The following is an 18,528-nucleotide window of genomic DNA, read 5'->3' as shown; positions in this document are numbered from 1 at the left end:
TTCCTGACTGCTATTGTGCACATAATTAGTGTGTGTTTACCTCCAGTCTGGGGGAACTGCCTATAGGTATTCTAGTGCTGTGTTACTATAATAAAGTATCTTTATTTTTGTAATACTGTGTGGTGCTTTCATGTGAGATAATTTACTGTGTGACTGTTGTGGTATTGCATAAGCTTTGCATGCCTCCTAGATAAGTTTTGGCTGCTCATTCACAGCTACCTCTAGATAGCCCTGGCTTCATAGATACTGGCTACACTTCACTAATAGGGATACATGGACCTGGTATGAGGCAAAAACACCATAGCTGTCCAACACACACCAGGCCAGCTTCCTACAACCCCAAACCTTTAAAATGCAGCATTCCTCGGGACTCTGCCCTGAGTCCAAATCTGTTCAATGTCTATTTGATTTCTTTGGGTGTTTTGGTGAAATCCTTGGGTGTGCAGGTGATTTCTTATGCCAATGACTTGCAGATTCTTGTTATCTGGGACAGTAATAGCTCAACTGCCCAGAGTATATTCAAGGCCTGCTTGTCTGTGGTATTTCAGTGGATGTGTCTGAACAACCAACAGTGCAACATGAGCAAAACAGAGATATTCGGTTTTGGCACTCCTTCTCCACCTCCAACTTGGGATGGAGAATTCTGGCCCAGTTTTGCTCCACCTTCACCTACCCTTGCTACGGTCGTATTATCCTTGGGGTAAAGTTTGATATTAGACTATCTTTTGGCTGCCACTTGTACAGTGTGGTGGATGCTTGAAGATGTTTCTTGTTATCTGTACAGTAATACATTCCCTCATCACCTCTCAGCTAGACTGCGCCAATGCTCTGTATTGGCGTCTACCAGCCTACCAATTTAGGAGACTCCAGCTGGTGCAGAATGCCATAGCTCGGCTCCTACTCAATCTTTGGAAAAGGGTCTGCATTGGCTGCCAGTCTGCAAGAGAGTTAAACTTAAGGGCTTGTGCTGGCTCACAGAGCTCTCTATCAGCCAGGGAATTGGTATCTGGCCAAAAGACTCACACTTTATATTCCAGCAAGATCTAAGCGTTCAGCAGATGCTTTGCTAACAGCTGTCCGCAAAATCAAAAGGAAAAAAATACGGTGGTTCTTCCTTTTTGTATTTCGCTTCTTCAGGCTGGAAATCTCTTCCCTTTCATCTACGGGCTATGAAGGATGAGGGATCTTTCAAACACGGTCTCAAAACCTAGTTGTTTGGTCTGGTTTATGAGTAATCCCTCCGGATTATGACAGCAACAACCACTAGTATCCGGACACTTGCTTGAGTAGCCTTGTGCTCTATAAAAAATTATTAATTGATTGATTGACTGAAGACACCTATTTACCAAGATAGAATATATTTTTGTGAATATTTAGAGACATCAATGAAAAACATACACCGGAAGGTTCTGAAGATACAGATTTGTGTAGTAATTATTGATGCAATTGATCCAGACTTGGATAGCACTCCTGGGTCAGGCAGACTCAGGTGCAACTTTTGGCTATCTTGTATTTGTCCTCTTGGGTGCCTAGTGACTGGTAGTGGCTAAACCTCTGCAGCTGCTACAGTCTTGTTGGTTTGGGCTACATCAGCTGTTGTGTCCCTGAGATGGTTCCAGAAGACCACCCGCCTGATACGTAGAATCACTGCTATGAGTTGGAGCTGGGAATCAACTTTTCCCTGAACCTGAAGCAGCAAGCACGGTCCAAACTTTGCTAGCCCAAAGTGCAGTACGTGAAGTCCTTCCAATGGTACAGCCTCTCGTTATGTAGGTTCAAGGACAACTGGGCAGTCATTCTTTGGTCCTCTCTCTGATTCCAGTATAATCTGATGGTCAGTGTCAAAGGTGCCATATTAGTCCCAGGAAAGTGTTCTGAAGGAACCAACCCATCACTAGCCAATGGGCTACTGGACCCCCTTCTATCCAGTGTTGAAGTTCCTGTGATGTGTGGCATCTAGCTGTCCTAGAATGCCACCTTCTCATCCCTTCTTTCAAGATGGCACAATCTTTCCTTTGTCATTAGGAGCTTGGTAGACCAGCTTAAAGGTGTGGCTACAAGAGGGCGCAGCCACAGTTGAACTGGTTAGGAGGCACGTTTTTCCTTCTTGTAGCTGGCTCCACTTTGTCTGCAGCAACAAAAGCCATCGTTTTCAGGGTGTTGCAACTACTTTTGTCACAAAGGTGGCTTAACCATTGAAGACTGCCTTTTCGGCTAACACTCAGAGTGGTGATACCTCACTTTGTTGCAACTACCCTTGTTTCTATGCTCGGGAGTCCCCCCCCCCCCCCAGGCAGTCAGAAACTCTCTTTTATTACCCAACCCCTCACCAGGCACGACCTTTGGCCATCCTCAGTGGCGGTTGCCCGGAGGACCTGGTCAACCCCCTATAACCACCCAACCTTGCAAGCATAAGTCTCTGAGTGCAGCAGCCCATTGTCATTGTAGCACTGTCAACAAAGGTGCACTCCACAGAAAGCATCTATTTTCTCTCTCCCATTAATAGAAACTCTGACCCGCAGTATGGTCTAGTATTTAAGATATTTGATGTCGGGAGACCCCAGCTTTAATTCCATCTATACAGTTGCTCCTTCCCAGGCTCCTTCATATTAAGTAAAGAAAACTTAGAAATAGACCCAAAAGATGCATTTAATGTTTTCTAGAAAACTAAATAAATATATCTATGGCATAGGTACACGTTAATCTACTTTGCTATTTCCCCAACTTCCCAGTCAGAATGAGATATGGATTATCTGGGAAAGAACCCACATTAGTAAAAGTAATCTTTATGATGCGTTGTCAGAACTGTCTGTGCAGTTGTCTCCTCAGGCACAGCACTTAGTGGGCCGTACCTACTTTGTTAACGGGCACATCTCTCTTTGCTGGCCAAGGATGCCTTCTGCCACATGCACCTCGCTCAACCTAAATCCGCACTCCACTGAGCAGGGACAAGTGTTTCCCTCTAGATCATAATAATCTGTTTTTAGGTAGATGTCTAAGGTGCCAAATGATGCTGCAAGGATAACAAGATTAAAGTGAGGATTGTGAAAGCAGGTTTTTACCTTCAATTTGGAAGCCAGAGGCCACTGCCCTCTAGAGCTCTTAGGGGTACTGCAAGGCACTGATCAAAGATACAGGTCTGAATGAAACTGGAAGCATGCTATTACCACATCTGCTTTCTTATTTATTTACATATGGCTCGATGCAAGCTTGCATCGTATGTTTGTTTATCTTTTGCAGATAACGCTCACTTTCAACTACATCGCCTCTTGATGCTTCCAGTGGTAGCAGGATCCCTAATAACCATGAGGGATGGGAGGATTCAGTTTCCTTCAGAAACATTTAAAGGGCATTCTTGAACCAACTATAACGTCACTGCAGAATGAATTGTTAAGTGTGTGTGAAGGTTTGTTGCTCCATAATCTAGCTGTAGGATTAGGAAGAGTGAAATCTTTGCAGAAGGGCTGAGCCCTCCATCTTACAATGAAAGATCTTCTACAAAGGAGGACTATTTAAAGGTACCAGAAGTGAAAGTGGCTGACAGGTTTACAGTGAAAGAAATCCCTTAATCTGTGGACAGAGAGGTAGAGGAAGCTTGTATAGTAAAAATATATGCATGGGCCAGTACCAGGGTGAAAGAGAGTAATGGTTATTTGTTTATGAAGTGTGAAAAGCAACTGTGAATTTGTGACATGTAACCTAGAAATTACCATTGAAATAAAAAAAGGACTTCATCACTGTCTGTCTGATTACAAGGCCTTTTGCCAGTAAAAAGCATTGTAACAGTGTGTGGTTTAGTGTTCAGCGGCTTCGGTTAGCATTGCTTTTGACCAGGGTTCAAACATCACCTGGAAAAAAATATTTTTTTAAGTTGTTTTTCAGTTTTTTTTCAATGTTAGCCAAATGAAAGCAGCCCCATTGTAAATTACCCTCTGGCACTGTCTGTACGATTTGTGGCCTATTTAGTCATGGCAGTAGATGCTAGAAATTTGTGACATCCTGTGGCATGTGGAAGGGGAGCAATGTTTGCATTGAAACAAATCCCTTAATTTGTGGAATGAGAGAAAGAGGAACTTGTATATAAAAATAAATGCATGGGGTCTGTGCCAGGGTGAAAGAGAGGAAAAGTTATTTGTTTATTAAGTGTGGAAAGCAGGTGTGAATTTGTGGCATGTAACAGATAAATGAAAATGGAAATAGATGAGGGACGTTGACAATATGTCCATGATAATAAGCCTTTTAGCAAACCATTTATTATCCACATAATGATTATTCTAGTGGGTAATGCCATTGTGTTCAAGTTTCCCCATCTTAAGAGTTTTTGACTTGCAATGTTTTTCTATGTTTATTTTTTATTTTATCCAAATGAAAGAGGATCATTTGGAAATCACCCCCAAGCAATACTTGCATCACCCACAAGCACGATTTGCAGTTAGGCATAAAGCAGCATGTCAGAAATCTGTGACACGCTGTGGCACGTGTCAAATGAGTTGTGGCATATGCCACAAGCGAGCGTGACATGTGTCACATGCCATGAATGTGTCACAGTGCACTTTCCTCTGGATCTGCATGCTTCTGAACAAAAGGCCCACCTCCCGGCGTCACCAACTCAGAAAGCTATTATAGCACAGAGTTATGATGAAGCCAGGCGGGGGGAGGGGCATTAGGGTAGGGAACTGCGGGGAGAGAGATTTGAAATGAAAAGGTTAGAACAAATATGCATATACTCATTCATAACAGTATAACTCACCAATAGACTCTTGAATAAAGGCGTCTCCGTGATATCAGATTGAGACCCTTTGTGAATTGGGCCTAGCACCTTCTTTGAATCATGGAATGAGAACAAACTGCAACCTCTGAACCTAGAGATGGCAAGAGCCTTGGACCATGGACATACTCTGAATATCATTCATGTAACAACTATACATTCATAAACATAAACGTTTGATCTCAGCCTAGAAATTCTCAAAGACTTAAATATGTATCTCACATGTTATACTTCCCAAAAAATAATGAAACTATAATTTGCTTATCTCCGAAACGTTTTCACATTTACTACCTAGGCCTGAACTTGAAGCGCTTTGTTCGTTGGGCAGAAGTGCCTTGCTTGTTATTCATGAAGCGCTTTGATCATCATATATGAAGCACTTTGTTCAATATACCAGAGAGCGCTTTTACTTGCTTTGTCTGAAGCGCTACACTCGTTATGCTAAAGGGGCGCTTTACTCATGTGGCCTGAAGCGTTTTGATCCTCATGTCAAGACTGCTTTACTCATGTGACCAGAAACGCTTTGATTGTCGTGCCAAGGGTGTTTTACTCATGTGGCATGAAGAGCTTTGATTGCCGTTCCAAGGGTGCTTTACTCATGTGGACTGAAGCGCTTTGAGTGCCATGCCAAGGGCACTTTACTCAAGTGGACTGAAGCGCTTTGATTACCGTACCAAGGGCGCTTTACTCATGTGGACTGAAGCGCTTTGATTGCCATGCCAAGTGCGCTTTACTCATGTGGACTGAAGCGCTTTGATTACTGTGCCAAGGGCGCTTTACTCAAGTGGACTGAAGCGCTTTGATTGCCGTGCCAAGGGCGCTTTACTAATGTGACCTGAAATGCTTTAATTGTCGTGCCAAGGGCGCTTTACTCATGTGGCATGAAGAGCTTTGATTGCCGTGCCAAGGGCGCTTTACTCATGCGGACTGAAGCGCTTTGATTGCCGTCCCAAGGGCACTTTACTCAAGTGGACTGAAGCGCTTTGATTACCGTCCAAGGTTGCTTTACTCATGTGGACTGAAGCGCTTTGATTGCCGTGCCAAGGGCGCTTTACTCATGTGGACTGAAGCGCTTTGATTGCCGTGCCAAGGGAGCTTTACAAGTGTGGCCTGAAGCGCTTTGCTCGTAGTGCTAAGGGGCGCTTTGCTCATGTGATCTGAAGCCAAGGCCGCGCCAAGGCCGCTTTACTCTTTGAACTGAAACCGCTTTGCTCGTTGTGCTAAGTGGCACTTTACTTTTGGAAGTAACAACTTCCTTCAAGATTGGGCTGATCAAGACCTTACCGCTATGAGTACGGCCTACTTGTATCTGAATTCACCATGGAAACAAGGATACTCCGATTTGCTGTCAATCTGCCATGCACGAAATCTGGTCTTCTTCAGAGGAACCCCCATGAGCTCTGACTGCATTGAAGTCTTCAAAATAGTGAGCAATATGCTTGGGTGTGGCTGGGCTTTATAGGCCTGCCACACCCCAAGATGGCCACTGCCTCTAGAAACCTGGCAATTGTAGTCCATTCCTAAAATAGCACTGATAAGTGCATCTTGTCCACCATTGTCCTGACCCTGCAGCTACATGAGCTTTACCACGCTGATGACCACTTTTAGAACAAGAGGGGATGACAAGTGATGCGCCTGAAGTGCTGTAAATACGCGCAGCAGAGTTTCGGGCAGGACCTGTACCACGCACAGCTTTATTCCTGACAGAATGGGTTTCAACCCTTACTGGCAAACCTTGCACCACCTTCTACATGTCATAGCATGTCACACATTTCTAGTGTGCACTGCCATGACTAAATAGGCCACAAATCGTCCAGACAGTGCTAACGGTTGATTTACAATGGGACCTCTTTCATTTGGCTAACATTGAAAAAAAAAAAAAAAAAAAATTAAAATACAATTTTTCTCCAGGTAAGTTTGAGCCCTGGTCAACAACAATGCTAACCTAAGCAGCTAGCCACTATACTAAGCACTGATACGGTGGTTTAGGTTTGGCAAATGGTCTTGTAATCAGAAAGACAGTGATGACATCCTTCTTTCATTTCCATGGCGATTTTTAGGTTACATGACACAAATTCACAGTTGCCTTTCACACTTCATAAACAAATAACCCTTACTCTCTTTCACCCTGGTACTGGCCCCATGCATTTATTTTTACTATACAAGCTTCCTGTATCTTTCATTCCACAGATTAAGGGATTTCTTTCACTGCAAACCTTGCTACCCTTTCTACATGCCACAGGACGTCACAAATTTCTAGCATGCACTCCCATGACTAAATAGGCCACAAATCGTCTAGACAGTGCCAGGGGTTGATTTACAATGGGACGTCTTTCATTTGCCTAACATTAAAAAATAAAAGAAAAACAAATTCAAAAATGATTTTTCTCAAGGTGAGGTTTGAACCCTGGCCAAAGGCAACACTAACCCAAGTGGCTAACTACTAACTTAAGGACTGCTACGATGATCTTGACTGGCAAAAGGTCTTGTAATCAGTGAGGCAGTGATGAAGTCCTTCTTTTATTTCCATGGCAATTGTTAGGTTACATGCCACAAATTGAGATTTTCCTGGCCTTGGTGTCTGAAAGGCTGGATTTTATTACAAGACACGGAGGTGAGTATTATGCGCTCTTTTCTTACTTTATTAAACACAGCAGCCAAGAAACTACAAATCCCAGAAACCCTGGGAAAAAAAACTACAAAATATCGTCATAAAGAAGGTAACCAATCATATATCGAGTATGAGGACAATTATCTTGACTGAGAGCAACAAGCCCTCTTTTCTTGCGAGAGTCAGTTAGAATCATCTGAGAGCGAAATCAAAACCAAATAGAAAGTCAACAGGGCCAACAAAAAATCCAAAAAGGAGTCTGTGAAGAAGGAATTAGGCCGAACAGGTAACCAGGAGGGACAATAAGACGAAATGGAGCACAGCGAATCCGAATGCAAATCAGCCGGATGTAGCAGAGCTGGTTGTAGGAGCAAAACTGTGAAGGAAACAGCAGGGAGGGTTAAAGCAAATGCGGCAGTATAATACTCACCACCGTGTCTTTAATAAAATCTAGCCTTTCAGACACCAAGGCTAGGAAAATCTCAATTTTATTACAAGACAGGAGGCTCATATTATGCTAGTTCAAAGCAATGAAATAACATTGTCCAATTGATTTACAATAAAATGTTCTAAAAGTGTTGACGTTTGACCAATCTGCAGATCTGAGAATATCGTGTAATCCAGCCCAGACCAAAAGGCGCGAGAGGCCACAGCCCCTCTCACCGAATGGGCACCAAAGGAAAGGGTGGAAATACCCGCAAGGGACATGAGCCATTTAATCCAACGGGCCAGAGTGGGAGCAGAAATAGGCTTATGTGGCCTTTTAAAGGAAATGAGTAACTGGGAAGAGGAAACGTTTTTAAGATCTGCAGTTCGAGAAATGTAAGTCTTTAAACAATTCCCAACATACAACTTGGGTTGCGAGGGGAAAAAGGGGTAAAACACAGATGATATATGAGTTTTGGTGCATCTACTGACCTGGCAATAAACACCCATAGAGGAATAATGGAAAGAGGAAACATCTAAAGCTTTTACATCAGAAACACGCTTAATAGATACTAAACACAAAAGCATTGTCAATTTAGCAGACAAATGTTTGAGTGATAATTGTGCATTATTTGGCCATGTAATAAAAAGATAAAGTACTCACATAACATTGTATTTAGGAATCGGAGGTTTAACAAAACGTACTCCCTTCAATAACCGGCAGACCAAAGGATGTTCGCCAATAGGTCTTCCGTCCACTCTGATATGTTCTGAAGAGATTGCAGATCTATATATATTACCTTGGGACGCTAAAGAGGCAAGGAAATTGAACATCCCTGTCCAAACACCAGCTAGACCATCCAGGCCGACTTATCAACCTTTGTTGTGCCTGGAGCCCAGGATTGCTGGATAAAATGGCTAGCTTATTTTGAAATTCCTGGGGCTCTCCAGGAAGCCCTGAAACCCTCAAGGCTACTAGATGAAGGGTGTTGTCTATGACCATGGAATGAGGAAGACACTGGGGTTCAGGGGTAAATCGGGAAAGGGAGGAATCAACATTGGAAAATCCGAGGTCAGCTCCAGTAGGATTGGATACCATGGTTGGGACTGCCAAAAGGGAGTGATCAAGACGAGGGATGACCGTTGTCTGCGAACCTGTGCTAGGACCCGAGCAATAAGGAGAAAGGGAGGGAAGGCGTAGAGGAGGGAAGGGGGCCATGACTGAAGGAAGGCATCCATGGCCATTGCCAAAGGGTCTGGTCTCCAGCTGAAAAAGAAATGGAGTTGAGTGTTGAGACAGGAAGCGAAGAGGTCTATCGACATTATGCCAAAGAAAGATGATTGAAAACTGAAGGATGCAGATGCCAGTCGCTTGAGTTGTACATATGCCTGGAAAACCAATCGGCCACAACATTGAGCTGACCCAGTAGATATTCTGCCCTGACCGAAATGTTTTTCTGCAGGCAGATTTCCCACAGGCTTTTGGCCAGTAAGGCCTGAGGTCTGGATTTGGTACCTCCCAAATGATTTAGGTACCTGACCGCTGACAGGTTGCCCATCCGGAGTAGCACTGTGTACCTTACCCAGCCTGTTGTAAAGGACTGGATGGCAAAGGAACCTGCAAGCATCTCTAAACAATTGATGTGCAGTGTTGACTCCTGAACGGACCATGAACCCCCAGACGAGAGTTGACCACATCTTGTGCCCCAACCTGTCAGACCTGCATCTGACTCTAAGACAAGATCTGGGGCGGCAGAGAAAATCGTTCTCCCGTTCCAGGCATCTAAGTGACTGAGCCACCATAGGAGTTCCTCTCTTGATTCTGAGTCCAGAACGACTGGATCTGAGTAAGCAAGACCTTGATGGAGATGACAGATTTTTAGTCTTTGAAGGGCCCTGTAATGTAAAGGCCCTGGAAAGATGGCCTGAATGGAGGAAGAGAGAAGGCCCACTAATCGAGCCCAAGACCTGAGGGAGGTGCGGAAAATGGCTAAAGTGTGACAAATCTTTTTCTTTATCAAGTCCACTTTCATTTGAGGGAGTTGAAGAATGGAATCGACTACAAAGCCGAGAAACTCAAATTTTTGGGAAGGGGTAAGGACTGACTTGTAAGGGTTGATGAGGAAACACAGACTTATCAAAAGATTCTGACAAAGATCTAGATGAACCAAGAGACGGGACCTGTCCTGGGCCATTATGAGGAAGTCGTCGAGATAGACTATGAGCCTGACACCCTGAGCCCTGAGGAAGGCAACCACCGGTTTTAGAAACTTGGTAAAGCACCAAGGGGCTGAAGACAAACCGAAAGGCAGCATCTTGAATTAGAGGAAAGAATCTTCCCTCTGGAACTGAAGAAACTTCCTGAAAGCCAGATGCACGGGGACTGAGACATAGGTGTCCTGAAGGTCTAGATAAACCAGCCAATCACCCTAAAGGAGAAGGTCTCTGAGATGAAGGATAGTCTCCATCTTGAAATGATGATACACTACAGAATCGTTGAACAGCTTCAAATGTATGACTGGACGATGTTTGTTGTTTTTCTTGTGAACAAGAAATACATTGCTCAGGAAACCTGAAGGATTGAGGGTGACCCTTTCCATCAGTAAAGCCTGTATCTCTTCTTGGACCAGAAACTGGTCGTCTGAAAAATGAAGGGGATGAGGAAGATGGGTCTGAAAGGGACGTTGGTAAAATTCTATGCAATAGCCCTGGACCGTTTGTAAAACCCAGGGATCCAACGTTAGGGACAACCAAACGTTGAGACAAGTTGCTAATCTGCCTCCTACGGGAGGAAGGCTAGAACTGAAAGTTCTTACCTGCGAGTTGATTGCTCTTGGGTTTGAAACCCCTGCAGCGGCCTCCACGGAAGCGCCGGGGATAAAACTGGGGTTTGTATCCTTGATAGAAGTCATGCTGGGAGTCATGGTTAAAGGAACATCAGTTGAGGTATTGTCCTCGGGATGTAAAACAGCCGGCAAAGCGCCTACTTCCTCTGCTGGCCGTGCCAAAAACCCGTTTTTCTTTATAGAAGACTGGGCATTGTCAATAGCAGCGAAGGTTGAGACATTTCGGCTCATTTCATTGATGAAAGAATCTCCAAAGAGAAGACCTTCAGTCTTAGGTCCTTCTTCTTTGGTGGCTAAGGAACTTAGTTTAGGGTCAATTTTGAGCAAAAGGCTCATACGTCCCCATTGAAATATGTAAGCATTAGCATTGCCAAGCATGCAAATTGTCTTTTGAGTCAAATTGGACAAGGTCTCAGGATCCACCCGTCCGCCCTCCGATTTAGCCTCTTCAGCGAGGTCCAAAATCCTTGTTAAAGGACCAATCAGATCAAGTAGTCTATCTGACAGTTAGACCAGGCTGTATCGATCCCTTTTTTGGGATCCTTGCCGAACTTGGTGAAGAATAACAACATGTTCGGGTCAATAGTGGGGGTGTCAGCAACCTTGGATGGAAGGTAAGGTCTGGGATATGTAGACTTTAATTTATTCCCGCATGACTTGTCTAAGGCGTGCCTTAAATAAAATGAAACATAGTCTGAGACATGCTCAGAGGGAAACCACTCAGAGGAGTTAGGATGCTGGATCGATGTAGGATTGAACATGGGTTCCCCATACTGGTTCACCAAGTCATCTGACAGTGCGAGGGATGAAATTGCAGAGGGAGACATTTTTCGCCTTTTCTCCAAAGGCCCGTGATCATAAATATCATCATTGACAGAATTGTCAAAGGCATCATCCCCATCACTGTTCGTATCCCTGAGATTAGTGACATTAAGGAGGGAAGAAAGTAGCCCCGAAGGATTTGCCTCTCGGGTGGGAAGCCCAATTTTGAGAGATATGCCTTTAAGAGGCACCCGGGAGGGAGCCGCACTTTTCGTTCCCCTTTTTGAAGGAACATCACCAGAGGGCTGTAGCATTTTAGATATTGAGGCCTCTAAATTTTTTGAAATATCCAGCATGGAAACAGAAACGGCATGCTGCACCGAATCTTTAATAAAAGATTTTAAATTGTCTTTTAAAAATTGGGCTTGTTCATCCCCAGACATTATAAGGTAAAAGTAAAATAAACACTAAATAAATAAATACTACAAAAAAATATTTAACCAATATTTAACAAGTAATGGCACCAGAAACCCAGCAAATGCTAAAAACCCACAATAAACTAATATTAGGCTGTGAGGAGCCAAAAACCAGACAAGCAGGGGTTAACCAAGGCTGAGACTGGAGGGCGAGTGCAAGGCAGAGCCAGAGAAGGACTGCCGGGGGAAACCGGTAAACCCCCTGAGGGAAGGGAAACGCCCGGACGGCAGACAAAGAAAAATGCAGTGAACGAGAGGCAATATAGCTGAGGTCTCGCAACGAGGAAAGCACTCTGCAGCCATTAGAGCGTAAAGGCAGAAGATAGAATGCCTCGGGGAACAGTGTGCAACAGAGTGAAGGAAGCGTGGCGCGAGGCATGAAACATTTAAGGCAAGGCAAATGAAAAGTTATACATTAAATAAATATGAAATACACATATGATGCATGAAAAAATAAATGGCTATAGAGTGAGCAGAGTACTTTTCTTGACTGAGAGCAGCAAGAAAAGAGGGCTTGTTGCTCTCAGTCAAGATAATTGTACTCATACTCGATATATGATTGGTTACTCTCTTTATAATGATAATTTGTAGATTCTTTCCCAGGGTTTCTGGGATTTGTAGTTTCTTGGCTGCTGTGTTTAATAAAGTAAGAAAAGAACGCATAGTATATAGCCTCTGGTCTTGTAATAAAATTTACAGTTGTATTTCACACTTCATAAACAAATAACCCTTACTCTCTTTCACCCTGGCCCCATGCATTTATTTTTAGTATACAAGCTTCCTCTATCTCTCATTCCACAGATTAAGGGATTTCTTTCATTGTAAACCTTGCTGCCCCTTCTACATTCCTCAGCATGTCACAAATTTCTAGCATGCACTGCTATGACTAAATAGGCCACAAATAGTCCAGACAGTGCCAGGGGGTAATTTACAATGGGACCTCTTTCATTTGGCTAACATTTTTAAAAAAAATGAAAAACAACTTTAAAAGCAATTTTCCTCTAGGTGTGGTTTGAATCTTGGTCAAAGGGTTATATTAAACCAAGCAACTAACCACTAAACCAATAACTGTGACAATGACTCTGATTGACAAAATGTCTTGTAATCAGAGAGGCAGTGATGAAGTCCTTCTTTTATGTCCATGGCAATTTTTAGGTTACATGCCACAAATTCACAGTTGCTTTTCACACTTCATAAACAAATAACCCTTACTCTCTTTCACCCAGGCACCGGCCCCAGGCATTTATTTTGATTATATAAGCCTCCTCTCTATCTCATTCCACAAACTAAGGGATTTCTTTCATAGTAAATTAGCCCCCCTTCCACATGCCACAGCATGTCACCAATCTTTTACATGCACTGCCATGAGTAAATAGGCCACAAATCTCTCAGACAGTGCTAGAGGTTGATTTACAATGGGACTTTTTTTCATTTGGGCAAAATAAAAAAAAATGAAAAACAACATAAACATGAATTTCTCCAGGTGGTGTTTGGACTCTGGTCAGAAGGGATATTTACCCACATACTTAAACACTATACCAACAAAAGCATTGATCATGTGCTGTGGCAAAATCCCTTGCAATCATAGAAATGGTATGGAGGCCCTTATTTTATGTACATTATGATTTTATGCTACATACCACAAATTGAGATTTTCCTAGCCATGGTCTCTGAAAGGTTACATTTTAATAAAGACGTGGAGGTGATCATTTTGCTTTCTTTTCTTGCTTTAATAAACCCAGAAAACCCTGGGAAAGAACTACTAAGTTTCATCACAATAGAAAAATACATTTTATTATAAGACTCAGAAGCTTATACTATGCCTGTTCAAAGCACTGAAATAACAGATTCAGACGGATGATCATTTTTTTTTAAACAAAAGATTCTAAACCTATTAATGTTTGAACAATCTGCATATCTGAAGATATCATGTAAACTTGTACCCCCCTCAGAAGGCACGAGAGGCCATAGCCCCTTTGACTGAATGAGTGCCAAAAGAATCTGTAGAAATGCCAGCCAAAGACATGACCACCTAACTCAATGGGCCGAAGTAGGAGCAAACACATGCTTATGGGGTTTTAGAAAGGAAATAAGGAGTTGGGAAGAGGAGGAGCTTCTGAGATCTGCAGTTCATGAAACGTAAGTCTTCAAACAGTTGTCAATACACAATTTAGGTTGAGAGTGAAAAACAGAGTAATGGATTGATGATAATTTAGTTTTGGAATATCTATTCACCTGAAAATAAACCACTATTGAGGAATAATGAAAAGAGGAGACATCTATCGCCAGATTTACAAGGCCCTAGCGTCTCTTAGCGCCAAACTTGCATGATTTTTTTATGCTAATGTTACGTTAAGGAGGCCATTCTCCTTCACCATATTTACAGAGTGGCACAATGCATGCATTGCACCACTTTGTAACCCCTTGTGCCACATTATGCCTGCGCCAGGTATAATGTAGGCAATGGGGGGTGTCCCCATGCAGGCAGGCATGTTAAAATAGCACAGTGAATTTTTCAATTCACTGTGCCATTTTTAGCACCATTTTTAGTGCCTGGTTAGGGAAGGCTTTGAAATGACGCACCCATTACTTTCAATGGGCCTCCCTTTACTTTGCAGGGTTAGCTCCACAATTTATGCTGCTAATCCTGCAGAGTACCACAGTAGCATCCTGTCCTAACATGCGCTCTGGAGCACCGTATTGTCAATATGGCACAAACATTGTGTCAGTAAGGGGGCACAGGGATCACAAGAAAAGTGGCATGTCAAAGCTGATGCACCACTTTCTTGTAAATATGGCCCCCTAATACTTTAACATCAGAGACACATTTGATAGAGACCAAACACAAAAGCATAGCTGTTAGACCTGACAGCCTTAGGGTGGTTATCCCCCAATTTTTGGCCTCCCTCCCTCCACTTTTCTTACACTGGTTTTGCTGGTTTTAGGACTCCGCACAGTTTACCACTTCTAACCAGTGATAAAAAGTGCATTTGCTCTCTCCCTTAAACATGGTAACATTAGTTCATCCCCAATTGGCATATTTGATTTACTTATAAGTCCCTAGTACAATGCACTACATGTGCTCAGGGCCTGTAAATTAAATGCTACTATAGGGCCTGTATCACTGATTGTGCCACCACATACGTAGCCCCATAACTATGTCTCTGAGCTGCCATTGCAAGGCCTGTGTGTGCAGGGTCACCACCAACAGACTGTCCACGTGTAAAAGGACTGTGAAATTTACTATGTCTTTTATAAATGACTGGATGGCACAGTAACCTGTAAGCATCTCTAAACAATTGATGTGCAGTGAATACTTACGAAGAGACTACGTACCGTCAGTTGAGAGTTGACCATATCTTGCGCCCCAGCCTGTCTGACTTGCATCTGATGCTATCACAAGATCTGGTGCAGCAGAGTAAATTGTTCTCCCGTTCCAAGCGTCTAAATAACTCAGCCACCAGAGGAGTTCTTCACTGGATTCTGAATCCAAACTTACCGGATCCAAATAGGCCAACCGTTTGAGCAGATGTCTAATCTTCAATCTTTACAGGCCTCTGTAATGGAGAGGGATAAGAAAAATGGCTTGGAATGAGGAAGTTAGAAGAAAGGGTGTGTCAAATCTCCTTCTTTATTAAATCCACTTTTTTTTTTTGAAAACTGGAGCATTGACCGAGAAGTGTCTATGATGAAACCTAAAGATTCCAGATGTTGGGATGGGATCAGAGAAGACCTTTGAACATTTATTAGGAATCCTAATCTTAATGAAAGATCTTGACATAGATTTAGATTGGCTAGAAGGCAAGGCTGGTCCTGGGCCATGCTTAAGAAATCCTCTAGGTAGACAATGAGTCTTACACCTTGACTTCTGAGGAAGGATACCACCAGTTTCAGAATCTTGGTGAAACACCAAGGGGTAGAAGAGAGATGGAAAGGAAGAGTTTTGAAACTGAAAAAGGATTGACCCCACTGAAATTAAAGATATTTCTTGTAGGAAATATGAACAGGAACTGTCAAGTAAGCGTCTTGAAGATCCAGACGTACCAACAAAGCGTCCTGAAACAGAAGGTCTCTGAGACGAAGAATGGCTTCCATTTTAAAATGATGGTAAACCACAAAGTTGTGGCATACTTTTAGGTTGTTGAGTGGACAATGCTTCTTATTCTTTTTGAGAACTAGAAAAATGGTGCTGATGAAACAAGATGGGTCAAAAGGAGTCTGTTCTATAGCATGTTTTGAAAGAAGGCATTGCACTTCTATAGAAAAAGGCAAGACTGTTCCTGTGAGAACTGTAGAGTTTGGGGTAGACAACTTTGGTATTGGAATCTGGTATAGCTCTAGGCAATAACCCTGAATATGCTGAATCACCCAAGGATCTGACATTAGGGACAACCAAGTATCCAGATAATACGCCAAACTGCCTCCTACGGGAGGAAAGCCAAAATTGGAAGTTTTTACCTGAGGATTGGTCGCCTTTGGCTCTGTATCCCCTGTTCTGGGATCCACAGGGTTTATACTCTTGATAATAGTCTAGTTGGGAGACTTGATTGTAGAAGCCTCTAAGGGGATGACCCCATGAGGAATAACAGCCAGCAAAGTGACCCTTTCCTTTGCCAGTTCTGCCAAAAATCAGAGAACAGAAAATATTTTTCATGCAAAGCTGGTGTTTGTATATGGTTGCAAATGTTGGGACATATTTGTCCATTTCTTTTGTAAAAGAATCTTCAAACAAGAGCCCATTAGCCTGAGGTCCCTTCTCCTTAGTTGCCATTCTACTGAGCTTCATGTCTATTTTTTATAAAAGGCTCTTACGCCTTTCTCACGAATTGTTGGCATTTGTATTCCCCAACATACAAATCACATGTTGTGATCAATTAGAACGGGTTTCATGGTCTACTTGTTTAACTTCCATCTTTGCCTCCTCGGCCAGATCTATTATCTTGGTCAATGGACCCACCAAGTTCAAAATTCTATCCTGGCAGTTAGATCAGGCTCTATCTACTCCTTTATTGTGGTCCTTCTAAAATTTTGGAAAAAAGTTTCATGTTTGGATCTAATCAAATCAAATCAAAATCATCTTTATTCAATTTTTTGTGAAAATCATAAAAGCGCACAATAAAAGACTGTAATAAATAGTTTTTTATTTTTTTATTGCTTTATTCATGCTTTTCAACACAAGTTAATACAGAAAGCAATTGCACATCGTGCAACATAATATCCACATAGCCCACGCAGTCAAATATTGTCTTCCATAGCCTTCACTTTTTTTGGCAATAATTACAACACATGGCAGTCCCATTCTACTTGGACCCTCTCTCGTCTCTCCCCACACCTTCCCACCTGGGAAAATAATATGTTGCAGCTTCCTACGGGCCCCAAGGAACCACGAAACTGTAACAGCATGTATTTAGGGGTTATTGATCGTCCCATATTCAAGACCCTTTCCAGCTCACCTATTTCTTTGCCAATCAGGTATTTTTTATAAACTTCCCAATATTGTGCAGGCCTGTTGGTTGGGGGAGATAGTTCGTTATATGCGTCAGTTTGCGTGTTGCAGTACACCATATTCTTGTGCCACTCCTCTATTGTTGGCACCAGACCCCGATCCAAGTGCATTGCTTTGCAACGCTTAGTCAGCAGCGGCCCAATAGCTATCAAACACTGAACCAACTTCTATACTCCCCTGTCCCAGCCTAGCAGCGCCACAAGCAGCTTCCGTTCCAGCTGATGCCCTCCTATGCCTTTTACTTCTGCAAATACTTGTCCCCAGAACGGCTGAATGTCTGGACAGGACCATGACATATGGAAAAATACTGCCTGGTCTTTCCCACATCTTGGACAAGTGGCCTCCGTATGCAACCCATATCTACAGAGTTTGAAGGATGTATAATATACCCTATTTATGTATGTAAAGTGAATCAAGTGGTGTCTGCCATTCAAAGAGACTGTGCGGGTTATCGAACAGCAGTATTGCCACTGTTCATCCGTTAACTGCAACCCCAAATCTCTCTGCCATTCAACTCTAGCCTTTATCAGCTCATGTACACGCTCCTTCTGTACCAGCGCATAGAGTTTAGACACCAAACGCCAGGGTTGCGCATCTGTAATAATCACAGAGAGGGACTGAATGTCCGGTGGTTCCCGCAACTCCTCACCCAGAAGGGCACCCATTGCATGCCTGGCTCTATAAAACTGATATTGCAGAAGCGTAGCAGTCTCACTCGCCCGCTCCATTGCCATGTCCCATGTACACATGCTACCATCTTGGAAAAATCCTGAGTCGCGTAATATTTAGCTTATGCATGGCCTCCACCACACTTTTATCTCGCCACAGCACGTACCACGCACACCACTTCAGAGGCACGTGCAGAGAATATAGCAGGGTGAGCCCCTGCTGGCCCATCAGACTATGCCAGGCCCCTGTGTTCAAGAAAGCAAATTCCTTATATCTCTGAGACGGGGAATTAAAGACCCTACTCTGCAAAAGATCTGGGGCCGCCAGCTCACGTTCTATTTTTAGAAATGGCAAGTCTTGAGAGCCATGTATCCAGGTTTGGGCAAACATAGCATGGGCGACTCTGTAATACAGCTCCAGATCAGGCGCGTTAGGCCCACCCATCTCGTACGGTAGGGTCAGGC

Source organism: Pleurodeles waltl, chromosome 8 (assembly GCF_031143425.1).
Source record: "Pleurodeles waltl isolate 20211129_DDA chromosome 8, aPleWal1.hap1.20221129, whole genome shotgun sequence".
NCBI lineage: Eukaryota > Metazoa > Chordata > Amphibia > Caudata > Salamandridae > Pleurodeles > Pleurodeles waltl.
Note: the sequence above shows the minus strand (reverse complement) of the source record.